The following is a 20,656-nucleotide window of genomic DNA, read 5'->3' on the forward strand; positions in this document are numbered from 1 at the left end:
CATGAGCAGACTTTATAAAACTAATGTGACTTTCCTCCTTCCCCCTCACATACATGCTGAGCCAGGTATTTTAATGTGGTTGTTATTATTATCATTATTATAAATTATTACAATTATTGTTATGTTTATTATTATTTTACAATAGCAATTTTCTCAGATGTGCAGAGACCTTTGTGTCACTACTATAGTTCATGGCCAGTCAACAGCGTTTGGAAAGTTGTTTCCATCTGGAAACTCTTTGCTGTCATATGGGAAACGCATTGGTGATGTCAGCCTTGTACTTAATGGAAAGAGATCCACAACACTTGAATTGTCACTGCTCAGCCAAAAGTGGCCAAGAACTGAATGTGCATGAAACTCGAAATATTTTCTCAGCCACCGAGAAGATCACTTCATCCAAGGATTGAAGCTCATTGGCAGCAAAGGGCACTGCTCACCCTATTCTTGATCTATGGATAAGTGAAGTGCTTCTGTTTCCAGGCTCCCCTTCTAAGACATTTCCTGAGCACTAAAAATGTTTCAAAAATGTAAAAGAAAACAGTTACAGAAAAACGATATTAAAAGAAAATTCCAAACTGCAGTGAATGCCTCCAGCCAAATTTCTAAACTGGCCAGCAGAGTGAGAGGAAATGGTAACATATTTCTGCAGCATTTACACTTTTTATGCTAACTGTTGGCACACAGTTTTGTGCCGTAGAGGGAGCAAACTATTGGAGTAAAAATCTACCCTGTAGATCCGAACGCAGAATAATATTGAAGTTCAGGTCCGCAGCACAGGTCTGAAGATATAGTTGTGCCCTCCGGTTGAACTGCCTGCATGAAGTTGTGAGGGGTTTGGGGAAAATCGGCAGTGGAACTGGGACGAGCAAGTGAGGATGGTGGCCGCGCCGAGGGGACGGACAGGTCCCTGCTGGGAGCCCCAGCCAGCTGGCCAGCCCGTAGCCGGTAGCTCTGTGCCTGCCTCGGCGTGAGTGGCTGCCAGCCCAGCCGAGCCCTTTGGGGATGGGGAAGGGAGCGCGAAGGTCCTGCTGGGTGGATGCTGAAGGTCCTGCTGGGAGGATGCTGGCGTTGTTTGTGTCTTGGGGAAGAAGATGCAGAGCAGGTTGGACGGGAAGCCCCAGGAAACCCAGCATTGTTGCTCAGCAGTACTCATACAAAACACTTTTGTTTGTTTGCTTGTTTTAAACTTTCACATAAGTGCACTCGGTCCCTTTGAAACTTGTTGAGAAATGAATGAAACACGGCATTAAGTGGCTGATACATAAATCAAGCCATTACTGTAACTGTGGAATGATCAGTAGAGACAAACAGTCTCTCTTTAGTTTGTTACTAGCCTGGAAAAAGCATTAATTAGCACTAATGAATCACCAGAGCTATGACTGAGCCAGGTTTCCAGCATTGCCAAAACACAAGCATGATTCAATTAATGCTGAAGGTTTTAGTGCATGTGTTTTTATGGAACAGTCTTTTGACACTAGTGTCTTTTTAATAATGCTTTGCAAATCTCTTCCAATATTATTGCGTGCAGACTGAGCTTCCCAATTTACTGTGAACAATAAAGAGTCAGAATTGCATTTGTGACCTCCTTTTGGAAGAAATACTCATCTGGGTAATGTAATTATTATGTAAATTACTTAAAGTTAATGGTATTTTCTATTTATGCTGGATTTACTGCTGTCAGAGTTGATGACTGACTAGCACTAGAGCTTAGATATTGGCGGAAAAATTAATGTTGAATTTAATTTAATTTAATTTAATTTAAAGATTCCGAGAAACTGCTCCCAGTGTGTAAACAAAATCTTATCAAGCAACCTCCACAACAACTTGTGTTTTTGTTGGTAATCTCTGCAATTCAGAGACAGGGGCCAAACTGTGCAATCCGACACAGTAGGGGATAATGTGGAATCATACCGAGGAGTTGTGAGACACCATTTATTATTCTTGACTAATGTCCTCAGAGTAGGGGGAAAGATTGTGCAGCTTCTGCCTTTGCTATGCAAACAGCTCCGTCCTCTTCAGGCGAAGTCTGAGCTCAAAGCGAGAGGCGGCAGAAGCTACTGTACCTGAACCAGAGTGGCACAGTCTGCAGCTGCTACTTCATTACCGTCCTGGACTAGCTTATTCCCAGACATTATGATCTTCAGGGACAAGATGACTTTCTAGACCCTGAAATGCTCAAATTTTCAAATCCAATACAAAGAGGTTTGCTATCTGTGATCCATGAAATCGAAGGTAGATGAAAGCCTTCCTAGTTAAAGGTGACTGAAGAAGAAATTATAACATAGTACCCAAGTTCTATATTCCTACTGGGTGTCAGGAGCAGACCTAGTGCCTCTCTCTGTGGCAGGAGAGTCACTGACTTTTTTTCCAACAGTCTCTGCCTTTCAAAAGAGATGCAGAATTCCTTGTTTTGACAGAATAAGCCAGTTCATGATCCTGAACCATCCATAGTGCTTGGAGTGGACACACCTCACAGGTTCTCTACGTATGCATAAACCTGAGCTTATGCCAAACCAATATTCACCAAACGTGAACTAGCAATGCTTGTAATCTTTTTTTCTTGCCGCTGTTCCTTGTCACACCTCCCAGCCCCTCCAGCCCTTAACTGAAACTGCATTGCTTCTGCTTCCTCCAAGGAGGGTCTGGAAGGTCACCCACACTACTGGATGGGCAAAGGGAGCTTGCTGGCCAGCGGGAAAGTAGCAGCTCTGGCTACACAGGAGTTTTGTGGTTTTGCCTAATTAGTAACCTGAATGTATTGCTGAGGAAAAGGCATTTTGCATTTTCTCTGGAAACCCTTGATATGGCCATTAAGACCGTGAACTGATGATACTACTGATAAGAGGACGTGGAAGCAGAATTCCCTCATGCAGAGGTAGTCTATACCAGAAACATTTATTTGAATCTGTTCATCCTTCATCTACTTGAACTCGGAAGAGTTGAATAAAGCAGTATAGCTGTAAGCAAAATCAGATTTGCAACATTACACAAATCCAGCAAGTTTTCACATCCCAGATGGCCATCAGCTTTGCCCATTTCCAGTATGTCTTGGGCTTGCAGTCATCTACTCGTCTTCTCTTCTTTGCTGCCAAGGCTGCCTGCTGAAAGTCTTTTTTCTTATGAAGGGCCCAGCAATCACTCAGTGGGAGTACACGAGGCTGTCAGCTCCTCCTATACCACTAACACTGGGCTTGTTGTAATCTTTTCCACTATAAGCCAAAATTTCTCAGCACTTACGACCCAGATGTACACATTCATTTTGGTCTGAAACCTAAAACAGAAGGAATTAGGCCACCCAGCTCTGAACTAAGGACAAACTTCCCAATCTATGTGTTGTCCCTATGAGAAAAGTATAGGTCTCAGTTCCAGCTGGGAACATTTATGACATTTGGTATGTCTGCACATTCTCACTGCAAGGGACAGACTGTCAAATTCTGCTTTTAGTTACACGCATGCAGCCCAAGTGAAATCAGTAAATGATCACATCACCGCCCTCTCCAGTGAAATCTAGGTCTTTTATAAGCTTCAATAACAGGTTTTTTGGGGTTTTTTTTCTGCCTACTGTCACATAAATAAAATAGGAAATTAAATTTTAAAAGATAACAAAATAACTTTATAAACACAGTGCAAACCAAGAAAACATCAGTGTCTTACTCCAGGAAACTGTACACCTTCCAGTAAAACCTGTTGGCATTGGTGTGGTGTATTTGTGTTGTAGCTTTAATTGCATTTAAATATTGAATTTGAGATACTTCATGTGAGGCTGAAACCTGAGAGGAGACCAAACTTGGTAAACAGAATAAGCTTTATAAAAGCAGTGAATTACAGAGTAACTCCAAGTCTAGCTAAAGTTCCCTGTACAGTAATTTCACAGGGCCTACTGTTTTCTCCAAGTTCATCCTCTCTCTAACCTATAAGCTACTTTCCATATCCTGTGCAGATGGTTACAAGTTGGGATGTTACCATTTTCTATTTGGATCATGGCACTGTCTCTTAGCACAGGTTTATTCCATTCTGCTGCTGGGAATCAAAGCCCTCCTGTTCAGCTTAGGGGGCAACACATAGAGCTATCAGACGTGATGTTGTTTCCTCTAAAATCCAAATTCCTGGTATGTCCTCAGTTGCAGCTACAGGTCTCCAGAACAAATGGTGCTCTTAATAATAGGAAAATGCCCAGTGCAGCCATCATGTGCACTTCCAGTACAACTCCTCTTATCTGCAGTTCCTGTGGGCTACATTTATGACTCCTCTCCTTTTCTCCCTATGCTCAGTTGAGTGTTTTGTTCATCAGAGTAATCCCCCAAGACAATACTTGTGTGTTTACAGTATGTTAGTAATCAACAATTTGCCCAACGTATTTAATTCTGGAGCAGTTATCCCTAACCACGTCCCAGTTAGAGAATGGCAACAGCATGATGTTGTTTAGGAGAGTAAACAATTTTTTTAAGACCCTGATACATAAGACAGAAAAACTTTGACTTAAAAATGTGCAGGACTGTCTATAAAGAGACGGGACCTGCCACAGTAAAAGCAAAGATCATTTGGTGTTTTATCATAGTTTAAGGGCTTTCTGGCAGATCAGCATTACCTGTTATAAGACCAGATAAAGTTTGATATGCCTTAAACTTAATGCAATTTCATTTTGATTAAGAAACAAGCAAGTCACTTCTTTACTGGTCTATGCAACTTCTTTGGTTTTTCCTAGGTATGACATCAAAACAAAACTGTCTAATCTTTTTTCCAAGACTATCTCTCCTTTATAGTACTTTTCAGAAAAGATTGCCAAGCCAGCAGCCACCTCTGAAAGCTTCTGCTCTGTGATTATCTCTGTTGGAAGAACATAACTACAGAAAAATAAAAAGTAGTAGAAAGATTCTTTCATAATCTATGTTTATTTTTCTTAAAAATGGGCAAGGACATGAAAATCAGAAGATTGTTAGTTGGTGGTAGGTGTTTTTGGAAAAAGTGAGCAAATATGTCTTGGTTTGAACTCTGTGTGTATTGCTGGCTAACAGGTTACCTGAACTTTATCTTTCTTTGGAGGTTTCTTTTTCATACAGTAAAAATGCTGTTGGTAAAAAGTCGGGATATGTGTGTGTGTGGATCTGAGGTGTTAGGTGATGCATGTAACAGCCAGTATTTCACTTCCAGCAGGAGTGAGGAACACGGCTAGAGAAATGCTCTGCTCTACTCTACTTAGGGCTGTATCTGTGTATTTATAATAAAAGTGTGCCGAAGATCACATGGCAAACATCACCAGTGCTGAATATTTTGGGTGATGTTATCATGCCTTTTCAAATCCAAATGCAGCAGTCACTGCTAGTCAAAGAATTTCCCCTTAGGTGCCACATCTTTATTTTGTCTTGCGTTTCCTTGGGAATTTACCCAGCTTCAGCGGGGCTTTGCAAGCACATGTGAGTGAAAGATCCCCATGGTCACAAAAGGGTAAGGCAACAAGATGGTGAAGATTTCTATAATGAGATATCTTCATCCTCATCTTACATTTTTACTGCAATAAAGGTAAGGTGGAGAATGAAACTCCAGATTCAAGCCCAAAGCAACAGAACCAAGAACCCCATCTCATCTTCAATGTAAGGGTGTAGTTGGCTTTGTAGAGCCCATGTGCAGTGGTTCAAAAGGTAAATTTATATCCAAGTGCTGCTTAAATCAAGGGATGGGTCGTAATCTCTCTCCAACATGAATATAAGGCCACACTGTGATCTCAGTTACAACACATATGTATACAATAACTACACCGAAGTCCACGGCGTTGCTCTAGATTTACAAGTGAGGTAACAAGCGTCTGAACACAGGACACAAAGTTCATTGTCCTTTTTAACAAAACTGAACATATCTAAAAGTCTGTGCATAAAATGCATTAAAACTGCATAAAATCTGCAGTGCTATATTGTTAAAGAAAACATTACCTCACTTGTAAGGGAACTGGTAATACTGCCCGTGTCTGTCTGAATGGAGGGACTCTATACTTCCTTACTTCCATATTTAATGATTAATGATTTTGTCATTATCTATGCTGACTTAAAAATCTTGCAGATAAATCTTCATGTAGGCCTAGGAAATGTCGATTTGCCAGTTCTTAATATCTTCACTGATCACGGCAGTTATCTTAGTGGAAATTTGTGGTTAAAAGAGACTGTTTAAAATACTATTCTTCTGGAAAGGAGGGGTCACTCCAGGAAAAGCAATACGTTAACAAACCTTTCTACCATGGCTTTTAACTTCATACTGTGACTAAAAATTTCTAAACAAGGCATTCTGTGTCCTGTATCCAGGTACCATGACACTCACGAAATAGCATCTGAAAGACAATGCTTTTCGTGAACGTATGTGTAATATGTAAAAACAGTAGGTCTCCTGCATTTCATAACTCACTTAAATCCTAGGAAGGCCGAAAGTTGTGTTCATGTTATGATAAGCACAAGTTATGACAAAATGGCTAAAACCAGTGTTCATCATTTTTTCATCTGTCTTGTTGATGCTTGTCAATGCACTGTAACTATGTGTCACAGCCAGATCTACTGAACGGCGTACTTTGTGAGTTTCAAAATGAGGAAAAATGCACTGTAAAATTTTTACATATGCTAACTGACTGTAAATGCGATTGAATATGTGGGACTTCCTCCAGCTTTGTTCTTTGGTGGATTGCTATTAGCTTACATTTGAAATCTCTGTTGGCCACACATTTCACATTGTTCTTCCAAATGTAATCATTTCTTTCTTTTATCTGATCTCCGACAGTCTCTCTGTTTTCATCAATATTTGACAGCAATTCCCAAAGATACAATATAGTCCACTCTAATATCCTTGTGCATACTCTCTTCTCCCTTTGAAATCCAATACCTAAGCAGTGAAATAATTTATTGTGCCTTATTTAGAATTTTATTTTTTGCATGTGTTTTGGTACTGTCCCTTTGAAATGAAAGTTATTTGGAAATTTAAACCAACTGTTCTCAAAAAATAGTTATGAAATATCATTCAGTCTCCCCCCTTTTCAAAGATGCAGCATTTATCTTGTTTTCTTTTCATGCATTGCTTAAATATTTATTTTCATATATTACACCTCAAACCATTATTTTATCCGAATGCACAAAACCCAATTTACACCAGCCACCTGAAAACAAAGTATAAAAAAATCAGTCCTGCACAGACCACTGCCATCCAGAAATCAATGGACCTTTTAGACTGAAGGACCAAATACAGTATTGAATTTGGTTTATGTGGCATTTTCTGGCAACAAGAAAACACACCATATGTAAAAAAAGAGAAATGAGTTTTCTGAATAAGCATGAATAACATAATTTCCCCTGAATGCACAAGTTTAACAGTGAAGGTGATAACTTTTCAAACAACCTATAGAGAAGTGGTGGATTCTCCATGCTAGTCTGAAAGACAAGCATTAGTTAAATGCAAGGTAATAGGTTCTGTACAAGGACAAAATGGTGAAAATACCTGATTAAAAAGTAAAATAAGTAATTTAGAAATGTATTGGTATCTCCTGAGCTTAGAATTAAAATACAGGATTCTGGACTGTATTCAGTTATAATGAATGTGATGAGGCGCTTACCTTTACAATAAAGCAAGTTGTAAATATATTGTGTTTTTACTCCTGTTAACAGGCTTATAAATTTACAGAAGTGGAGATAATGGTAGATTGTATCTCCTATTACACTGTAGTGAGAAAATGAGCAAAATGATTGACTAGATGCTATAACTGATGATGATTAAAAAATGCACTTTTCAATTATGAGGGAAGACCAATAATGAAATACTGCTCCATCTAAATGACAATAACATTAATATACTACCCAGCACATAAAATAAGCCAAAGTACTTTGTTGTAGTCCAGCAATAGAAAAACTAACTGCAGCAGGGCTGAATACATTAACTTTTTGCTCAAGGTAAAGCAGGTACAGCCCTTGGACATTAACATTAATAACAATTTTTAACAAAATAAGTTTTCAAAGAGGAATGTAATTTTCATTTAAAGCTAAATATGTTAAGACATGAATTTTAACAAATGTCTGTCTTGAAAAAAGAAACAAAACAAAGCCTTTCAATAATGTCCAAGACATTTCTTGATGAAAAAGTTGACCGTTTTTTATATTAAAAATCAAAAAGTTAAAAGTGATCAACTTTTAACCCAAACACATCCTTTTTTATGTAGATAAGATGTTGCAACAGACTTCAAACATTTTTAAGATTTGTATTTCATGGGAGTTTTGAAGCCTTGTTCCTTTCAAAAGAGCAGAATTTCCTCTCAAATGACAAGCTGGTTCCTGCCTGCTCAATTATGTTGTTATATTGTTCCTGGGCTTAATCTTAGTCCTGTTCAGAAAAGAGCTTCATCCTTAGAAAGCAAATAAAAATTGCCTTCCATTTTCACAGAAACATTGAGGTAAGGGTGAAAAACGTCTTGCTGCATTGCAAAAGTATTCAATTGTGCTTTTTTTGCCAGCTTTGTGGAGTTTTTCACAGAGCTCTGATGCTCTGATTCCTTTGGTCACGGGCACCTGAATGCACAACTGCTCTGCAGTTGTGGGTGTGCTGGCTGCTTGGGATAGGATGATTTTGATTTTCTACAAAGAAACTTTTATTTCCAAGGTAGCGCATTCAAGCTCCTTCCTGAGTGTAAGTATAGTTCTTCCCCATGTGCCCCCTCACCAAACTTGACTAACTGTAAGTGCGTGCTCTACTTTGAAGCAGGTTAACCCGTTTCATCTGTCTACATGTGGTATGATTTCTGCACTGTCCCTTTGGGACCCACCGATCAACAGAGCTGGAATCGGATGAAAAGAGTTCTTCCTGGAAGGGAAAAAACTACTGCATGTGCAGTTCTGCACATTTAAGGAGAAATGAGATGGTGTCCGTGGAGTTACCCATCACCCATTTGAGCTGCAAGGGGTACCAGTAGCCTGAGCTGTGGCATTCCTCATGCGTTTTCTTTCCATGAACACTGAATATTCCCACAGCATTCCCTAAGCTGCGTGACTACTGACTCAGTGTTTGTCTGGGTTTGCTTCTTTTGCTGTCGTTCTTCCTAGCCAGAGAAGATTAAATATTCTTGGACCAGTATTTCCTATTCAGGTTCTGGAGCAGCTCCCTCAAAGCAGAAAGAAGGTTTTGTTTCTAGAAATTCAAAGGTTTTCACAAAGTTTTAACTTCTGTGGTAATTCCTGTTATAGAGTCAGGTTGTTCAACCAAGAGCTATAAAAAAAAAAATGATTTAAGAATTGAAAGATCAATTCATATGTGCAAGTACTGTTTAGTTTGACGAAAATTCTTAGTATTAGGGAAAAAGGAAGCAAGATTTTGTGTGCAAAATTTACAACTGGATATTGTCCAGGAGATATCTGCCTTCCCTCCACTCACACCGCAGTTTCTAGGGAGAAGGGAAGGGGTGAGAGGGGCTGGTCTATTTATACCTTACGTTCTTTCCGCTCTTCTTTGGTTCCCTTTTTTCTTGTGTTCTCCTTTTACCTAGCAAACACTGTATTGGTCATCTTAAACATTTCAGAGGTTGGGGCAAGCCTTGTCTGCTTCGTTTGAATTAACATTCATGAAAGTAACTGTTTGGGATTTGGGTTTAGGGTTGTGCAGAAATGTTCAGAATTTTGCAAGGAAGAAAAGGAATATGTGTAATTCCTAAATTGATGAGTCTCAAGATGATGTAAATTAAAGTTTGGGGACTGAATGTATGGAATCAGGGATAATGGAAAAGAAAGTGCTAAATGGGACAAGAAATAAATATTGGACTGAGACTGGCACTGCTGGCAGAACCAATTGTACTGGTCATGAAAGACAAGTAGAAAGAGTCTTGTAAGAAAGCATGTGTTGCAATGTTTATTCACTTGTACTTGCTGGACTATTCAGAATGAAGAAATATAGAAGTGATTGAAAATGAAAGAATAAACATTCCAAATCTGAAAGCACATTTTGAGCACCTTGGAGTAAATTCTCATTTGAGGTTTGAGTTTGTTCATCCTGTCTGTATCTGAATGGGTTTGCCCACCCTTAATTTGCATCACATGTTACTGGTTGTGTACAGTGGAAATTCTGATCTGAATTACATATTGCATAACCTGATTGCCCTAAACAAAGTCTGGAAAAAATGTAGAATCTCTAAAAAAATTGTTTTCATTGAATCAGGATTTTAATGTTAACTATTCAATATTCAAGAAACTACCATTAGCACGGCATAGTTTGGTTTGGTGTTTGATATGCACATTCAGTTAGTGATGCATTTCTTCCTGGAATGGAAGGCTTCTATAGCACTAAATGAATTTGAGACCTTGAGCTTATATTTTGGCATCTTTTAATGAATTCACCACCCAGCAAGTTTCAAAGGTCACGACAAGATCAAAAACTTCAAAAACATGTTCTTTTGTTATTTTTTAAGCGTGTACTCTGACACTAAACTATTTACAACATCTTTTTGGAAGTGAAATGTTGCATGTCTCTATAAAAGTATTGAATTTTTTTTTATTCAATTCCAAAAGATAGAAGAGGACCGTATGTGAGGAGATACAAACACAAAAAGAAAACTTGTTCCAAAGATACTAAAACAATTTATTTGAGCATGGTGATGGTGTCAAGCGGTAAAGCACTGGGTATGCCCTTTCTATTTTGTTTACATAAAAGTGAATTGAAGAAACACAAAGTATTCTGTAATTCAGCAGGCTCAGCTTTGTGTGTGCTTGTCTATGTGTATACGAATTTAGAGGACTATAATCTTTCACTTGCCTGGCTTATGGTACTTAACATAGAGTAGATTCAGTTTCACACTATGCTGTGAACAAATTAATTGTCACATGGGGTTTTGTTGTGCTATAGGTGAAGCTCCTGCATTTTCTTGTGGATGCTCAAAGAATGCCAAGACAAAGTCGTGTTGTGGAGTCCTTCTAGACCTCTCATTTTCACTCTACATTGGGATGTAATATCATGCTAAATATCTGTTCCTAAGGACTATCAAAGATTCTCAGTGTATAAGAAAAATTTTCACCCACTTAGTAAAAAGATTTTGGTTCTTCTGTGGTTTCCCCCCCTTCTATTCTACAGTAAATAGAACCATAACTATTTCAAGCTCCATGTAGACCTGACGAATGCTTAAAATACATAAAATAAGTAGGGAGATGAAATTTTTTTAATAGTTGAGAATTAAAAAAAAAATAAATAGAGAAACTTATAGGACTGCTCTATGTATATCATGGCAAGTAAAGAGATAAAAAAGGGAATATGGGCATCTGCAGAAAACTTCCATAGGAGAAGAATGTGTCTTATAGAGAACATTTTCATTCAGCATTAGTTAGTTACAAAGAATTGGTTCTCTGCCAAAGCAGTTTACATATGTTTCCCAGACCTTACAAAAGGCACACTCTTAACCCTGCTTCAGTTTCTCAGGAAATAAAGCATTCAAGGTCTGCTTCTAGAGATTATCAGTGCTCTCTAACTGAGGTGTTGAAGATAAATGTGTTCAAGTCAACTGCAAACACCTCAAAAGACTTTACATGGTCTAGCACAAACCCTGAGCCGAGACAGCTGGCCAGTAAACTGGCACAGCTCCACTGACTTTGTGGACATCAGTGGGGTACTGTTGATTTACAGCAGATGGGCATTTGACCTCTTGCCATCTGCTGAGCAGACTTGTTAGACATAATCTTTGACAAAAACTAACGATGGGCACCGTGATCTAAGTACTTAGGGAAATGATGGAATAAAAGCATCCAAATGTGTTAAATGTCTCAGTGTATTGAACCTGCTCCTTGTGAAGGCAAGTCAAATACTGTACCAGTCTTTCCCCCAGCCTCAGCAAAACATGAGAGAACAAATCAAAACAAAATCAAATCCACACCCAGGTCTGCTCCAGCACAGTCTCTACTTATGGGATCTCATGAATAAAAGGACAAAAGCATACAGTCACTGTTCCTTGCAACATGATGTGTTTCCTTTAAATGGACTGAGAAATTAAACTTTTAATGTATCTGTCTAACATATAAAGTGGAGCTTCCTGACCTGTCCATTGCGAAGTACCTGTCTTGCACACGTCATCCATCTTTATGCGAACAAACTGACTACAGTTTCTGAGCAGTTTGGATAACCGACTTAAATATTTTGTGGAGTGAAATCTTGGCTTTTTATCCACAGCAGGAACAGACATTACTATAAAACACCCTAGGGGCAAAATTTTAGTCATACAACCATATGGGTCACGAGCCCTGGAACTGTGGTGTGTGAGCACTGCTATCCCAGCCTGAGGACCTGAGCAAGTATCTCTACCTGGCCACACAGTACACAACAGCTCGATCCAAGGTAGCTTGTCAATTCTGCATCGTTTTGTCCTCTGCGGTGTGGACAACCCTTTTGGGTGCATAAGTGTTATCTCCATGACTGCCAGCTTAATGTGTGTGAGAGATACACCTCAGCTCTGTATCCCAGTGAAGAGTTTAAAAATCACAAGAGAGGGACTGACAGCTCACTGCCCAGCTCTCCAAAATCCTGCGAGGAGCAGCTCAGCAGAAGCCTGGTCCTACCTATGGCAGGCTGTGGTAATGCAAGAGCATATCAGTATCGAGCAGGGTTGGGTCCTGGGAAAGGAAAGCAGAAAGAAAAGAGGAAAAGTAAATGTCTGAACTGCAAGGCTCTTGAACATCTTGCTCAGCTTTTGCCCTGCATGATCAGAGCTATAACAATGCCTCAGGAAACCAAGAAGTGGTCTGACTTTTTTTAAAGGAAATAGCACAGGACATTTTAGAGATATATAACCTTCCCTAGCTGCTCACAGAGGAAATGATTCCTAAGGATCCCTTATCTTAAAATTAAATAGGTGACGATGGGAGAGAAACAGAACAGCTGTTTAGAAGCTGTCTTGAAAGAAAACAGAAAGGATTGTGTTCTTCGATGTGGTCCTGCTGCTTTAAAAAACTTTTATAGGCAATTAAAAAGTGAAGTAATGATAATAGTCTGACAAAAACCTTCCTTATCTTTGCTCCCTGACTTTGCCTATCATTGCAGGAAGACCAGTTCACAGCTTGACCGTATCTTTGGTTGCAGCATATGAATCACTATTCTCCAAAGAGGTATTATTTACTTAAAAGTGATTAACAGGGATAAGAAGGGTCAGGGTGTTCCACTTTGTGCTGTTAGATGAACTAACTTGATGATAGGCATAATGCAATGGGTCTGGGAGGGCTGTACTATGTGCCAAAATGATTCCATGCATTATCAGATCTTACCTACCCTTGTTTAAACTAAACAAAAGTGTCAGCTACTCAGTTACATTTTCCATATGGTGCAGTATCTTCTGAACAGCAACTTGAATCAATCTTTGTGAAGTAATATTTTGAGTTATTTTCCTGCTATTCACATTTCTCTCAACAGTGAATGTTGAGAGCAATAATAAAAAAACCTAAGGAGGCTGTGTGCTTTAATTAGTCTGTTCTTGTAGCTATTGTTATTATTAATGGAAGACCCATGTGATATCCAGTGGAAAAAAAAAACTTTGAAAGACCATTTCATTTTAAGAAGGCAAACAAATGACATCAACTCATTTGGAACGAAGAAAATGGATGGACCTGATTCTCTGCTCGCCCATGTAATTTTTCTACCAGTGTTACATAGCTGATGTTAGTAGAACTTTCCCTAATTCACACCAGGATGAAGAACAGAACAGGGGAACAGGCACAGGGTGTGTATTTATGCAAGTCTTTCAACATCAATTCTGAGCTGGGAGGGTGATCAGAGTTTGGAAGCCAACTCTGGAAGCCTTTCTAAGGACACTCAGCGTGAGTGCATTTGCTCAGCCCATGTAGGGTGGCTATTTGCTGGAAGAAGGACAGCGCGGAAAGAAATAGAAGAAGGGTGAAAAAAAGTTTAGATCTGGAACGGATGGGATGTGAAACACATGTCACAGGATGACACAGTGGGATGATAGACTGGATGAACAACGAAGGAAGGAACATAGGAAATAATGAGTTGGGGGCCCACGTTTTTGGTTGGCGGGAGCTTACCCTTTATTCTCTTCCTTCCAGCCTCCTTCCCAAACTCTGCAGGACAATATCCTGATTTCAGTACAACTCCTCAAAAACCTGGAAGCATCACTGGAAAACCAGATCATTTTATCCACTCACATGGGAACTGGCTGAAATAAAATGTACAGCAAGCCATTCTCCAATGACTTGTGATGTGAGAACAGGGAGTATGGGGAATGGGCAATAGTGATGGATTCATTCCTTGGCAGATCTTCTTGGCCATTTCCTTCCACACTCTACAACCCTGGGGAATTTGACAGCTCAGCTACTCCAAGCCTCTGGAAGTTTTGTTGGAGCAGAAAAAGTTACGCCAATTTCTGTTCTTTGCTACACCAACAACTGTATGTATTTTCATCTATAGCTAATTTTGATCCAGAGAGTCATCTTCTTTTAAATTATCTCCTCAAAATGTTTTTTTCTTCTCAGGGATTTTAAAGATGTTGCATGCTAATTCCATGATGATTCCCATTCATGAACTTGTTTTAATACATTTTTTCCTCTTTATCCATACTTTAATGTCAGAACCCATTCAGCATTTCTGCAGGCTCCTCCCAATCTCTGCCAGGTCACCGAGGCAATCCTGCTCATTAGGTTTTGGTCACCCATAGTGTGAGAACTCCACCTCAGAAGCATCTCTACAGCCCATTTCCCTGTCCCTCCAAGGGACAGGGACTTCATTTCCTGACCCCACTCAGTTAATCATTTTATCAATTAGGCCAGAAATGTTAATGCTCTTTGCATAGATCATTTCCTTTAACTGGAAAGAGTTTCTCGTGTGCAATTAGCAGTGCAGGAAACAGTTTTGCGTTGATATGGTTATTTATTATTTCCTATTAGCGAGCAGCATATCCTGTGATAACTTTCATAATAAGTAGGTCAAGTGTAAATTTCGTCAGAATGCACGTCAGAGCCTCCAGTTTTGGATTGAAATGCTAAGTACAAAAATAGTTTGAAGGCAGATGTCCTTGCCTTCAAAGCACCTTTGGCACTGTGTTTGCCTGTGCCTTAACAGTCTTTATTTAAGTATAAAATAATAGCAGAAATGCATTTATCTTGTGTTTCTGTTAGAATTCTCCTAAGCTGGGATATACAGTAATGGAAATAGGCCCTTGCCACTGTGGTTTGCCAGGGGGATAGCCACAAGGAAAGTGGCCAGGGCATATAATCCTTCCTTCAAACCCAAGACTAATTACCACCCATATTATGCTAATACTGGATTATACTTAAATATCTTCAATCACCAATTAAACCTTTAGGTCAAGTGAGGACAGGATTCATGACAATGCAGAGTTGGACTCCCTGCAGCAGAGCACTATGTACTTGTGAATTACCATTTCATTGGAAGGGAGAAATGGCTACAAAAGGAGCAGAAAAGAAGTGCAGGGACATGATGCTGTGGTAGGGGCAAACACAGAAAGAAATTGAGGTATGGGTTATATTTAAAAGTGATAAAAGAGAAAAAAATAGATTATTTTCCTGGAATTTTCAGGCACTTCTTTAATTTTGGAAAGTTGTAATTGAAGTTGCACACATCAAATGTTTGTGGTCAATGAATTCAGCACTCTATCTTCAGAGCAAATCTCTGGATTCCTCTTCTATACAAAGAGGCTGGAATACAGTTTCTTGGAAACACTTTAAAAAATAGCTCTATTTTCTCAATATTTTCTGCTGAAAAGCCTCCATTTTTCATCTAGCTCTACTCCTGCTCAGTTTTGTGGAGGGGGACTCCCCACCTTTGGATTCATTTCACTTTGGGATTGGAGATGTGTCCGTTTTGGTGGGCCTGGTTCACGCAAGCTTAAAGCACTCTGGGTTATGTTGGACTCTCTCTGGGCTGTGCTCTGGGGCCGATGCTTGAATTGACTGCGTCCTTCTGCAGGCACACACAGTCACTTAACACTTTTTATAGACCTCTTTTTCCAGCATTTCTTCATTTCTGTTAATTTTCTCTAAACTCTTTGAACACAATAATGTCAAGAGCTGACTGTAGCATTCTAGGTATTATGCCATTGTTGGTACTTTGCCATTTAAAGAAAGAAAGTTTCCTTTTTTTTGGCCTGTGACATGGATTGTCTGTAAATGCATCCCATATTTGCATGAGGCTTTTTGCCATTTTAGCAGATGGAAATTTCATATCTAATTTAATGTCCATTAGGTCTCTTTCAGTACCATTGCTTTCCAAGTATCTCCCTCCTATGAAATTAGTATTACCCCCCCCCCCCCCCAATATAATTATCCAGCCCTTTCCCTGCTTAAAGACCCTCAAACAAAACCTGGAATTAAATATGTGAAACCCAAATGTGCACATTTAGTGCTATGCACTCCTGATGCTTGTATTGGATCCACTGATGGCTTGTGAGAGCAGGCTGTGCTGGGATCAGCAACGGATAAACAAGAGGTCTGCTGCAATCAGTGATTTCCTACTGGCAGAAAGTGGAGGAAAGACCATGCCAGGACTGACACTGACATTTCTCAGGTGAGGAGCAGCAGGGACTCAATTCTGCTTCTCGCAGGGGCTAACAGCGATGAAAAACCATGTAAACCTGCTCCAGGCTTTACTGCTCTGGCCAAGGTGGAAGCAGATTTTTTCCACTTCCTTGCATAGCACAACCACTCTATTAAATTAATAATCTGACCCTTAATGCCGCAGAAGACAGAGGAGGCCTTTGAAACTTGACCGAACAAATGATTTCAGCAAGCAGTGAACTTTCGGCACACACAGACTCCTCTCTCCATCAGTGAAATCGTTAGTTAGCGTCCGCTTAAATATGCTGCTGAATCGGAGGCCAGTGTGCAGTCTGCCAGCAGGAGCTTGGTGGGGACTGACTTGTTTTATGCAGATGCATTTTTAATTCCCTCCTGCCTGCCCCTTCATTAAGCTGTTGTTTCTCGGAGAGGGGTTCAGAGCTTCTTGCCAGGAGCGCACGGGGCTGACTCACCTCGCTGCCCCCCGCTCAGGGCGCAGCGGGAGGTGGGCAGCGTGCTCACCGCGGGCTCAGGGTTTGGACACGGAATAGGAGAGGAAATTTGTTTTGTACAAATGATAGTGAACAAGGAAGGGGAAGAAATTCACATTACTCAGGCACAGGAGGGGTGAACAATCCTGTTGAATAAATGTCCGTAAGCCACACTCAAACAAGACAGATATTTACAGGGATAGAAGGACTGCATGACGGTTGAATAATAAAAAAATGATTTATTTTTTGTAGGTTTAGGAATCCAGGTAGGGCCACGTTACTGGGAGGTTGTTTAAATTGCCACTTTCCAAGAAAATCATACATTCTGATACCACGGTATTACCAAAACATGTATTTTCTTTAGGACCCAATCCTGAAAGGTCTGAACCAGCAAGCCAAGCTAACATCCCACCTTAGAGGGGCCTAGTGACAAACCTGGGTGAGAAGAGATCCTAAGGGCCGCAGAGGGTCTGTCCCTGGGGCAGAAAGCCACAGCACAGATACTGCGTGGGATGGCCGTGGGGCTGCACCCTGAGCACCCCCAGCACGTGGTGCTGGTGCTGGTGCTGGCGCTCTGCAGGTCGCACGGGGCACCCATAAGAACTAACTCACTGCAGGGAGCCTCCCCACCCTGCTTTTTACAGGGTAGGTGAAAAGCAAGATTCATTTAAAGATGCCTAAATGCATTGCTGCGGTGCAAGCCGTGCAAGGCAGAATTTCAACCCTGGAGTTTAAACATGTAGTTGTTGTATTAAATAATTGTCATTGAACTTACCCCCTAATTTATCATTAGGGAAGGTCTCGGTTTGCCATTGCTAGGGCATACATGCTCTCACATGTAAGAACTCACAGTTTAACAGAAGGACAGGGAATCTGACGAGTGATGAGGTTTACTTGCACATTTCTAATCCAGCCTGGATGTAAACTTCTTCAGCATCCAGGGACTGTTTGGATCCAGAGTTTTTCTCCAGACCCATCTCTCCTTTTCTCAAATGACTCTTATTTTTTGAAACATAACACTGTGCAAATAAAAGTGAAGCCATACTTGAATGTCAAGAAATGCATGGAGAACATCAGTAATGTGGGGAATATATACTCAGGGAATAAGCTTCAGCAGGAATGCTAATTTAGTTATAGTTTTTAAAGCTGACTGCAAACAGCTGGGTAGCATTAACCGTATTAGGGAAACAAGAAAGGTGGAGCAAAATCTAGGGGACTAAGGTATGACAGTGCCAAGTGTATGGAAAAGATTTGGAATACGTGAAATGCACTGCTGTTGGACCCACACTATGTAATAACGGTGATGTGGTGTGCAGCTATCTCTGGGACTTCCCAGCACACTAAAAGTTTTGTAGAGCAATGTCTGTGGCTTGCCACTCTCTTGATAACATGACAGGGAAATAGAAATACAAGTTAAAATAGCATGTGCTGTGTTCTTTTATAGAGGCTTCAGTCCTACTAGAGAGGAGATCCTGACAGTTCTTTATTCCCTTTTCACATACATGCTGCAGCTACTTAAAAAGTCTGCAAATTCAAAGCTGGGAGATTAGGTTTAAACTACATCTGCTCCAGCTGCATAGCACTTACTTCGCACTTTACATTTTCCAAGAGCTGTGCAAATGTTAACTAATTAGGCTGAATCCCAGCAACACCATTCTCGCAGTGGTAGGAGCTTTTTTCTGCTTTGTACGGATAGATGGAGGCAAATTGAGCTCAAGGAGCAGGCTGCAAAACTTGTCCTCACATAAGTAGACCCATGTTCAGGCTGTTTCCATAGTTCAAGTGCAAGTTTTGTGGACTGCAATGTTAAGCAGAAATGTTTTGTAAGGAGTTGGTTACTAGTGTAAGATGTTCAAAATATGGCCCTTTGTGGCTTGCCCAAGACCACACAGTGAGTTAGAAGCAGAGCTGGGATTTCACTTCCTTTAACTCTGATTTTCTCACAGTTGTGGTTTCACTGCAAACTTCTTGTTTTGCTTTCATATTTTTTGTATTGCTCAATGTCTCTATACCTTATGGTAGATTCATTTTTAACCTTCTTATTAGAGATGGGCCTGAGGTGGAACAGAAGATATGTTGCTTCTTGACTCGCTGGGGACACTAAGGTGTATGCAGATTTTCACCAGTTGGTCATTTATCTACTTCTTATGGAAATGGGGAACAGTTGATGCAACAACCCATGAGAGGTGATTGAAGCAACTTTTCTTTAGAGCTAGACAACTAATTAATAGCAATTTATCCACTGGCATTGATGCTTTTATGTTCACATGTTTACTCTAACCATGTTTTGTACTCTTCATGTGCTTCTTTGCAAAATCAACAGTTTAGATGCATTTGAAAAACAACCCATTAGGGAAAAACTCATTTTGAACAGAGTTGCACAGAGTTTGTTGGATGGTTTTAGCTATGCTCCCCAATGAAATGGCTTCTACAACTCACCAAAAAGTTCGTATTTCTAAGCATGCAATCAGACAAAGTAACACAGACAAAGTGCTGCTGACCTGTGCTAAGTATCACCACTCCCAGGCCATTCCTGACTGCTTGTCCCTTCCCCTCTGCCAGAAGCTACTGTCCTGTCAGATCTGCTAGGTTGAATAGTTAATTAGGAATTTCTTAAGTCTTTGGCCTGGTTCTCTGCATTTCAGTTTAAAAAAATTGCCAAACTGTAATAAGTTTCACATTATTCTTTAAACCATAATCATATCATAAAGCTGAGCTAGAGAGCAAAGGGAGGCAGATCTGAACTGGCAGGGCTTGAAGCTTGGGACACTTTCCTTTAGCAGTGGCAGTGGCAGGGAGCAGGGACGGGGAGGAGGCTGAGGATGGCACTTGCTGTAGCTGGGTCAACGGTAGCAGTCTTAGGTAGGCCAAGCGTGCCCAAGTTGTATCACTAGTGTAAAATTCATATTAAAGTTTGGTTTGGAATTTGCTTTTGGAGAACAGTTGAAAACTCAGTCTCTAAAATTAGCTTTTAGCAAGTATTCCTGTTTATAAAGTTCATTCACTAGCATGTTTATGGAAAGTGAGCCCAGAAAGGAAGGAATGCAGTAAAAGTACATTCATTTGAAAATTCAAATAAAAATATTTGCTTTGAATCAGAGGCTTTTTTTTAATCCTTCTGTGCTCTTTGTCCAGTTTGTTGGTACTTTTGTTGTCCAGCAAAACAGAGTCACTGTCCTGAACTTTCCTCTTCTCATTACTGGGCAGTACGTGTGAGTGAAGACTCGTGCCTGTTGTGTTGATCTTGTTTGTGAGCATGGAAAATCATTGTTATTTAAAAAGAAAGACAACAAAAAAGACAACTCCCCCCACCCCCAAAGTCACCCTCCATTTTGGGAAGCCGGGTGAAAAGAACAGCTGGGAGCTGTTGCTGTTGCACTGACAGTATCGGTAACACCAAACGCAAAAATATTAAGCAAGCCTTCACAAGACTGGCTTAAAATAATGAGGTTTCTAAACTGACACTTTTCATTTGTCTTCTGGATTCTGAGAAGGGCTCAGTAAACAGTAATCAGTTTACAGGATTACCTTTTTATTTTCCTTTAAAGTTTCTGTCCTCTGCTGCTGGCCGCTTGTTCCTGCATCCTGCCCCTCGGGCAGAGCTCAGCCGCATAGCTGTTCTCCATTTGGTACAAGGAAAGAGGGAGAAAAAGG

This window comes from Aquila chrysaetos, chromosome 13 (genome assembly GCF_900496995.4).
Source record: "Aquila chrysaetos chrysaetos chromosome 13, bAquChr1.4, whole genome shotgun sequence".
Classification (NCBI taxonomy): domain Eukaryota; kingdom Metazoa; phylum Chordata; class Aves; order Accipitriformes; family Accipitridae; genus Aquila; species Aquila chrysaetos.